We start from the raw sequence: 8,270 nt of genomic DNA, 5'->3' as shown, positions 1-8,270 counted from the left end.
AGGCTGTGCCCAAGGGCAGTGGGGAGAAGTCTGAGGTCTAATGCTCCAGGGCATTCAGTGAGGAGCCTGAGCCCTCTGTGCTTACACTTCCAGAAGTTCCCAGATTCTGGATTCTGGTCATCGCAGGTTCTTGGATCAATGACACTCCTTCCCCTCTATGACTCTTGGTTTTCTGAATGCTGCCGAACAGGAGGAACTCAGGGGGCAAGTCACCACCTCCACTGCTCTCTTTCTCATTTCCAACATGACTGGGAAGTCCTTCTTGATGTCTAACTTCAGTACCTTTCACTAGCCTTTGGGGAACAGCTCTGACTTTGGGTGCTTTAGCACCCAAGTCTTATCTGTCTCAGGTTCCTGACTCAGTACTTTAGGCACTTTACAGATGCAGCTTCTTCTAGACTTTGAAGTCTCCCTGGGACCCACTGTCTCCCATAAAAGCAGCCCCCTGTCATGTAAGTGTGTCCACCCTGCTGGGCATCAAGATGGCCGCCCCGTGGGTGGGAGGATCAGGGCAAATTCCAGACAGGCCCCCACCCCGGCCAGAGGGGCAGCCTCTGCCACCCCCAGAGCTCCAGGTAATAACCTAGAGGCCACGCCAGGCTCGCCAGCACCTGAGCCACCGGCAGCAGATAATGACGGGGGAGCTGGGCAGGCAGAGCCAACCCCTCAATCAGGAAGCAAATTAAAAAGGGGAGGAATCTCCCAGACAGACCACAACAATGAGACCGGCCCCCTTTCCAGGGCACTGCCCGCCCTCCCCACTACCCGCCCGATTTCGCCTGCCAGGTCCTGATACCCAGCCCTCCCCTCTAATTCCCCTCTCGTGGGATCCAGCTGGAGGTTCTCTGGGTGACCCTGGCTGCAGGTTGGTGGCAGTGCCCAGCTGGCCAGGACACAGGATGGTGGGCCTCTCAGTGAGCCTCTTCTGCCAGCCTGATCTTGGATTCCTGACCAGGCACTGGGCACAGTGAGGAGTGATTTGTGTGCAGCATCTTCATGCCCACAAGGTAGACTCTGGGTGGCTGTGACAAAGGGATTTATAGAGAACCCAGCAAGCTCTGGTCTGACAGCCCCTTCTTTGCAAAGGGCACATACAATCTAGTGCAACAAGTGTTTTTTACACTCAGTCCTGGTCACTGTACAAGATGCTGAAGGGATACAAAGATGAACAGAGAAAATTCCAGTCTCTCAAAGGGCTCACGATCTGACACACACACAACTCATCACCTCACCCATCAGACAGTGCTAAGCCCTCTGTATTTTAGGACTCTGGGAACACGGACAAGGGTAACTTCGAGAACTGGAGAAGACTTCACAGAGGAGGAGGACATATGAGTTGGGATTCAAAGGATCAATAGGAGCTCACAGGCAGAGAAATGAGGAAGACTATTTCAGACAAGGAACAGTATGGGGCATAAAAATTGTGAACAATAAGGATGGAGTAGAAGCCCCCAGTGGCTGGAACATGGGGAGTGAGGGGGTAAGGTTGGAAAGGTAGGATGAGACCAGATGGGGAAGGGGGCTTAAATTCCAGGCTGAAGGATATGGACTTTCTCCTGTAGGTAACGGGGAGCTATTGAATGTTTCTGAGCTAAGTCATGACATGATCAAGATCTTGCCACTAGGGCAAGAAGAATTTTAACTGCCCACGGAGGGACAAAGGGGATTCTTCTTTTTCTGCCTGTGTTTTTCTCCATGGCTGCTGTCTAGCCAGCCCTTTCTCCCAGCTCCCATTCACTGCCCTTGCTCCTTTTGTTGCAAGGAACAGAGCAGAGTGTTTCACCCTCTCTCAGCTTTCACCCAAACCCTGCATGTCCCAGATGTCCTCCTGGGTCCTTCTCTCCTCATCACATAACCCGGGCCGGGGGTGGGGGTGCAGCAGGGAAGCTGGGCTCCTTTCCTTCATGGATCTTTGGGTTTCAAGTCCTCTGTTGTGAATTCCCACCTGACCCAACCTTCTGCCTTCACTGCTACCCTCCCCAACTGAGGAGCTTCTGGAAGCTTTGACTCCAGGAAAACACTTCTCCAATTCACTCAGTCATGGCTTACCCACCCACTTTTCAAAGAAAGGTGCTGGGTTGAGGACTGTGTGGCATGCAAAAGACATGGCCCCTGCCCTCCAGGAGTCTCCAGACCTGTAGGGAAGATAAGAAGCCAGCTCCATGGAAACAGGGCATGTGGCAGGAAGGACGAGGGAAGTTCAGAGGAGCGAGCCAGAGATGTGCTGATAGGAGAAGACTTCATAGAAAAAGCAGCCTTGGAGCCGGGAGCTTGAAGGCTGATAAGCTTTCCTGAGACAGAGATGGGACGGCAGGGGTGGAAATAGTTGGAGCAAAAGTGGGAAGGCTAGACATCCAGTCCAGCGGGCTAGGCTGGGCTGGAGGGTTTGTACAAGGACCAATGGAAGTGAAGATTGCAAAGGTGGTGGAGGCCAAGTAGGAGGGTCTTGAATGTCCCCAGTTAGCACTGGGGAGCCACTGGCTGTGTTTGAGATGGATAGTGCCAAGATGGAGGGCATTTCAGCATGATTAGTCTGTTATTGGTCTGCGAGATAACTCAGGTGGGTGGGCACAGAAGTGGCAGAAAGCCCATAGGAGACCTGAAAAATAATCCAGATGAGAGAAGTAATTGCTGTCACCAAGTTGGCACTTGTCTAGAATTTTCACAGACCCGTGCCCACTTCCAATTGATTCATTCAACAAATATTTATTAAGCACTTATTAAGTACCAGGAACCATTTTAGGGTCTTTCTTCATTTCTCTCTCTGTCTCTCTTTCAGGTGAGAAAACAAAGGTAACTCACACACAGCACCTGGGACCTTAGCTCAGTCTCCTCCTTGCCCAAGCTAATCCAGTGGTTTCTGCCTTTGGAGCAGGTATATGGAAAAAAATTAGAGAACTACATGCAGCAAGGATTTGGGAGATAGCATGAGGTAGGAAAATCTGAGGGCGGGAGGACAAGCAGCTTGGGCAGCACAAAGCTGTTGGTGGGAGGGAAAAGTGAAGCTGACAGCTGAGTGTCAGGGAGACCTGAGATCTCTAGGGGAGGGAGGCTGGGGAAGGAGGAGAAAGATGGGAAGAAGAGTAGGAGACAGGCCTCTCGGCTGAGGATGGGGGCCGGGAGGGAGGGAGGGACAAATTAGAGAGCTGGAGAAGGAAGTAGAGTCTTAGCAGCTAGAGGTGGGTGAGGGAGGAGGTGGGGGACCGGGAGGCGAGGGCAGAGGAAATGGGCCCAGGCACTGGAGACACAAGTCTGGGAGTCTGAGCCCCTGAGGAGCCACCTGGAAGGTGCAGGCAGCGGCAGCATCAAACTTGGGATCCGAGGGTTGGCTCTGGGAGTGAGCTGGAGTTGGGGGTGGGGGTGGGTGGCTCCAGGGGGAGCTGAGAGCAAGACAGAAGCTTGAATCTACCATTAACCCTGCTGGGTCTTCAGCTTCCTCCAGCACCCGCCCCCTTTCCTCTCAAAGCCAGAAGCCAGGACTTCAGAGTCCCACCCCCCACCCCTCGTGTAGCTCTGGGCTCCACTGTGCCCACCCCCAGGCTTCCTACCTCGTCATTGGTGGTGGGAAAGCATGTTGTTCCCAGGTGTGAATAGAGCAGGAAAGGGGGTCTCCTGCCAAATAGGGTCCGGGTTCTGTTAATAGCTCCCCTCCCCTAAAACCAGTCAGGGTCTCCCTACACCCTTTACTGATCCAAAGGCTGGACGAAGCCATGTGGGCCGGTGGGTCCAGGCCAAGGGCTGAGTCCCTTTCCTCCCCCCAACTCTCCCCACCCCAAGATTCTCCCATCTTTTGGACTGGACCTGCTACCTAAGCATATGGAACCGATTGAAAGAATTTGTATGCTCACCTTATAATTTATGCAAATCAACTCTGTAATTAACTATAATTTGGAGGCATCCTTTGGTATTTGAGACATTTATCCATGAGGAAATGCCCTAGTGATAATGCTCCCGTATTAACATTATTTACTCCACCTGTGTGGTCTCCTCAGCTTGTTACCCCCCTCACTCTGATTTTCTGGGCTGGAAGGTGGGGAGGGACAGGGAAGCCCCTCCCTGGAGCCTGCCTCAGTCCTGATGCCGGGGTTCCCCGGGGGAGTTGTGCTGGCCCTGTCCTCCCAATTTTGCCTAGGATTGAAGGAAGGGGGGCAGCTCTGCCTCCTAAGCACCACCCCCCCCCCACCCCACTCAACTCTCTCCCGCCTGATGGGTGGCTTTCCGCTGAGTTTTTTAGCTTTCTTAAGGGCCTCAATGTTCTCATCTCTGAAACGGGGAGAGGAAGGACCTGTCGGGGCCTTTACAGGATAATTACTGAAAAGCTAATGAAGGAACTGGGAATCCCCAGTCTAGAGGTTTCTGGGGGTGTAGGGGGAGGAGCAGGACAAGAGTTCAGGATGAAGACTCCCTGACTCACCCTGTGGGAGACTCGGTGGGGGCAGTGGCATGCCAGCCTTGGGTCACTGGGTTCTGTGTGTGTGTAGAGGGAGTGCTCAGCAGCTCCTGTTCTCAGTGCCAAGGGCACTGGTCTATGGCGCAGAAGGGGCCGTGGTCACCTGAAAAGGCTCCCGGTCACTCTCCTATGTGGGTCAGAATTTCTAGCTTCAGAGAGCTTTGGGAAACCAGTCCTATTCTGTTTCATCTCCTTTCTCCTTCCTGGTTGTTTTGTCCTTCTCTGCTCCAGGACGTGCTCCTGTTAGCCAACATGCCTAAACTTACAACCACCCTAAAATTAAGTTCACGTAAATAGTTGGGGATGTGGGGGCTCCACCTAAATTCACCTCCAGGCCCCTTCTCCCTTTCCAGGCCATCTTCCCAGCCTCTTCACTCTCCTGGAGTTCCAGGATTCCGGAACTGTCTATAAACATTCTTGGCTGGTATCTACCTCTGGTCTTAGGTGACCTCTTGTCCATCTCAAGCTGCCCCAGCACATCCTAAGGTAGGGAGAGGGTCTTCCCTCCCCATTTGACAATGAAAGATCCAAGATCCCAAAGGTGGATTACACCTGGGGGTTCCAAGTTGGGAAGTATCTGAAAAGGGGATGAAGAAAAGCGAGAGGGAGGAATGAGGCTCCAGCAGAGGCGGGAGAGACCCTCTGGAGCAACAGCATCACTCTTGGGGAGCTCTGCACGGAGGGACCAACTTGAAGGGGTGTGCATGTTTCAGGTCTTAAAAGTGGTACTTCTTTCTTTCTCACCAAGTGCATGAAGGCAACCTCAAAAGGAGGGGCATGGAATTTGGTCTCTCGCCTCTAGGGATGCTCTCATTTCCTCCATCCTGCGAGAACGGCTTTGTCCCTCTCCCACTGCCCAGTCAATCTCTGGGGAGGGAAGGAAGTCCTGCTTCCCCTCCCGCCTCCCCAGCTGCCTCTTCCAGCTGAAATCCTCTTTTCCTGGCAGACCTCAGAGACTCAGATCTCACCCCCTACCACTCCCCCAGGAGAGCCGGGGGCCACTGTTTCCTGGATTATCCTAAAAGCTTCCGAGGCCGTGAGGACTTGGCAGCTTCCCTGCCCACGTCTCTCACCTCCCCCTCTGGCTCTGACTGTCGCCTCCTTTATAAAGCCTGGCTCTCTCATCACCCCCACCTGCCCCTTACAGCTGCTGCCAGCTCTGGGCTCCATGGACTGGTAAGAGGGGCTGTTCCCTGTCCAGTTCAGGGACGAGAGGATCAGATCTCCATTCTAAAGTGGGGATCATAGAGAGGGTCTGGAAGCCTTGATTCTCTCTGATTTGGGGAGGGGGAGATAGGAGGGAGATCTTGGAGGGGTCTGCATGAAGAACCAAAGAGGATTCCTTGGAGGTCTTTGGACTGGGCTGGGATCTGGGGGAGAAGTGGAATGGGGGTTCACCAGTTAATAGATGACTGTGGAGTTCATTCTGAGAAAAAAGATGGGCAAATATTAACAGATGTACATGGCGCACACTCACCACAGGGAAGTTCAGGCACGACAGAACACCTGCAGAAGTAGTAAGGGAGAAGCCACTGGACACTCCTCCATCACAAAGAGAGGACAGACACCCCACGTTCAGGCCCCAAAGGTACACACAGGCATGATGTGCACACACACATTTGTAGGCACACACCCCCCCCCACATACAGATGCACTATCCTCAACTGGGCTCATCTTTCAGACTGAAATGGATGTGGGATGTGAGGGATATCTGGATTTATAGAACTAGAGTCCAGCACAGTGCTTGGCCCTAGGTAGATTGTCAGTAAGTGTTTGTCGAATGAATAAAGGATGAATGAAAGAAAAACATTTGGTTCCAGCTCTGGGCTCTGTCCAGCTTCCCAGGAAGCTGAGAGAGTGCTGTGGAGAGGAGGGGATAGGAGGAATGTGTTGGGGTCCACAGTCACCAGCTTACAGTCTTCCAAGCCTGGAGGTGGAGGTGGGGAGTAGATAAGAGTGAGCAACTGGGAAACCAGGAATTAAGAGACTGAGGTTCTAGTCCCTGCTCTGCTTCCAATTGGCTGTGTGACTTTCAGCTACTTGCCTCCCTGTTCTGGGGTTCAGTTTCCCTGGCAGTAAAATGAGGGCTTGCACTGGACAATTTTTATGGGCAGACCAGCTTTGATATTCTCACAGTGCAGTCTCCATAGAAGGACAGTCGAGGTTTGGAAGGGACCATAGAGGTAGCTGTGACTTATCCTAGTGATCCAAGATAGGACCAGTTTGTCTTATTAAACTCAGGAACATGGATGGCTTTAATCTAGGGATCAGTTTAAGAATGCTGTCCTCTCCACCTTGAGGATCTCGGGGAGCCGGACTCCCGGGGCCATCACTGCTGCCACAGTGAGGCCGGATGGACTAGCAGACAGAACATGGGCTTTGAAGCCTGGCAGATCTGGACTCCGTTTCCTTCTCTCTCTCTAAACAGCTCTGTAATCCTGGGTAGGTCATTTAACTTCTTTGATCTTTGGCTTCCTCATCTGTACAATGGGGGAATAATAATAACTACTTTGCTGCATGCTCATGAGAATTAGAGACATTTGTGTGAAGCACCCGGGACATAGCAGGTGCCCAGTAAAGAAATGGAGATGGTTATGATGGTTATGATGAACATGGAGACTAATGAGGCTGCTCCAGATACAAAACGGATTGCTGACTATAAAAGAGGCACAAGAAAAAGAGGGGAGGCAGGAATGGGAGATGGACGCTTGTGGCAAAATCTATTTCCCTTTAGGGGAATAAGGGGAAGGAGTAGAAATGGCCCAAGTCCTGGGCAGATCTCAGTGAGCAGTTTTGTTCAGTTTTAAGGTGAGATAAGAATCCTGGGCAGGGGCCAGCCCCATGGCGGAGTAGTTAAGTCCGCGGGCTCCGCTTCAGCAGCCCAGGGTTTCACTGGTTCGGATCCTGGGTGTGGACCTAGCACCGCTCATCAGGCCATGCTGAGGCAGCGTCCCACATAGCAGAGCCAAAAGGACCTACAACTAGAATATACAACTATGCACTGGGGGCGCTTTGGGGAGAAGAAGAAAAGAAAATACGGAAGATTGGCAACAGAGGTTAGCCCAGGTGCCAATCTTTAGGGGAAAAAAAAAGAATCCTGGGCAATGGTGATCTTGGCAGTCATGTCAGCATAGACCATCAGCACTGTTCAGTAGGAAAACATCTCACAAGTGGGAAATCAAAAGGGCTGGAATCAGAGGAAAGCAAGCAGAGGGGGATCTGGAAGGAAGATAGTGCCCAGAGTCAGAGGCAGAAAGCTAGGCAGGGCAGGAAATCAGAATGGCTGAGTTTTCCAAGACAACTGTGTTACTGTTGAATTTCAAATTGACAAGCCACAGACAGATGGAGGGTCTTTGCTCCTGGGAACCCCAGGTGGCTGCCGGTCAGGATGCGGTGCCGTTAAAGGGAGCCTGGGGTGAAAGTGGGGTGGGATGTCTATCATTCAGGGGCTGGATCCCTTTCCCTCTTGCTTTCCAGGGAAAGATGGAAGGAGACAGAAAAATAAGGTAATCTGGTGCCCATAAATAAATGGGAGGGGAGACTCTGTCCCCCACTTGGAGTCAGATCCCTTCGAAGATGTTAACACCTTAAGGGCAGTAGCTTCTTCGGGAACAGGGAACAGCCAGCAGGCTTCAGGGAGGAGGAGGCAGGGAATGCCTAGAACCAGACGTAACCCAGGAACCAGAGACGCAGTTTCTATGCGGTGAGCCCCTAACTCTGTTCCTGACATGGCTGTGAAAAGGATGCAAACTCAACTAGCCGAGATTCGAGTGGGTGGAGATCAAACCGTGTAGATAGAGAGGACTGTCAATTTAACCGT

At 52.3% G+C, this 8,270-nt stretch overlaps 1 non-coding gene across 1 annotated transcript; it reads left to right on the top strand.

Annotated features, from left to right (window-relative positions):
• The first annotated feature begins 249 nt into the window (after positions 1–249).
• MIR9103 (microRNA mir-9103) lies at positions 250–394 on the top strand. The gene has a single exon (NR_128130.1). It is a non-coding gene; the product is annotated as a microRNA mir-9103 (primary transcript).
• Positions 395–8,270: the final 7,876 nt, after the last annotated feature.

The sequence above is a fragment of the Equus caballus genome, chromosome 11 (assembly GCF_041296265.1).
Source record: "Equus caballus isolate H_3958 breed thoroughbred chromosome 11, TB-T2T, whole genome shotgun sequence".
Classification (NCBI taxonomy): Eukaryota; Metazoa; Chordata; class Mammalia; order Perissodactyla; family Equidae; genus Equus; species Equus caballus.
The sequence above is the reverse complement of the archived record's forward strand: the minus strand, read 5'-3'. Positions and strand labels throughout refer to the sequence as shown.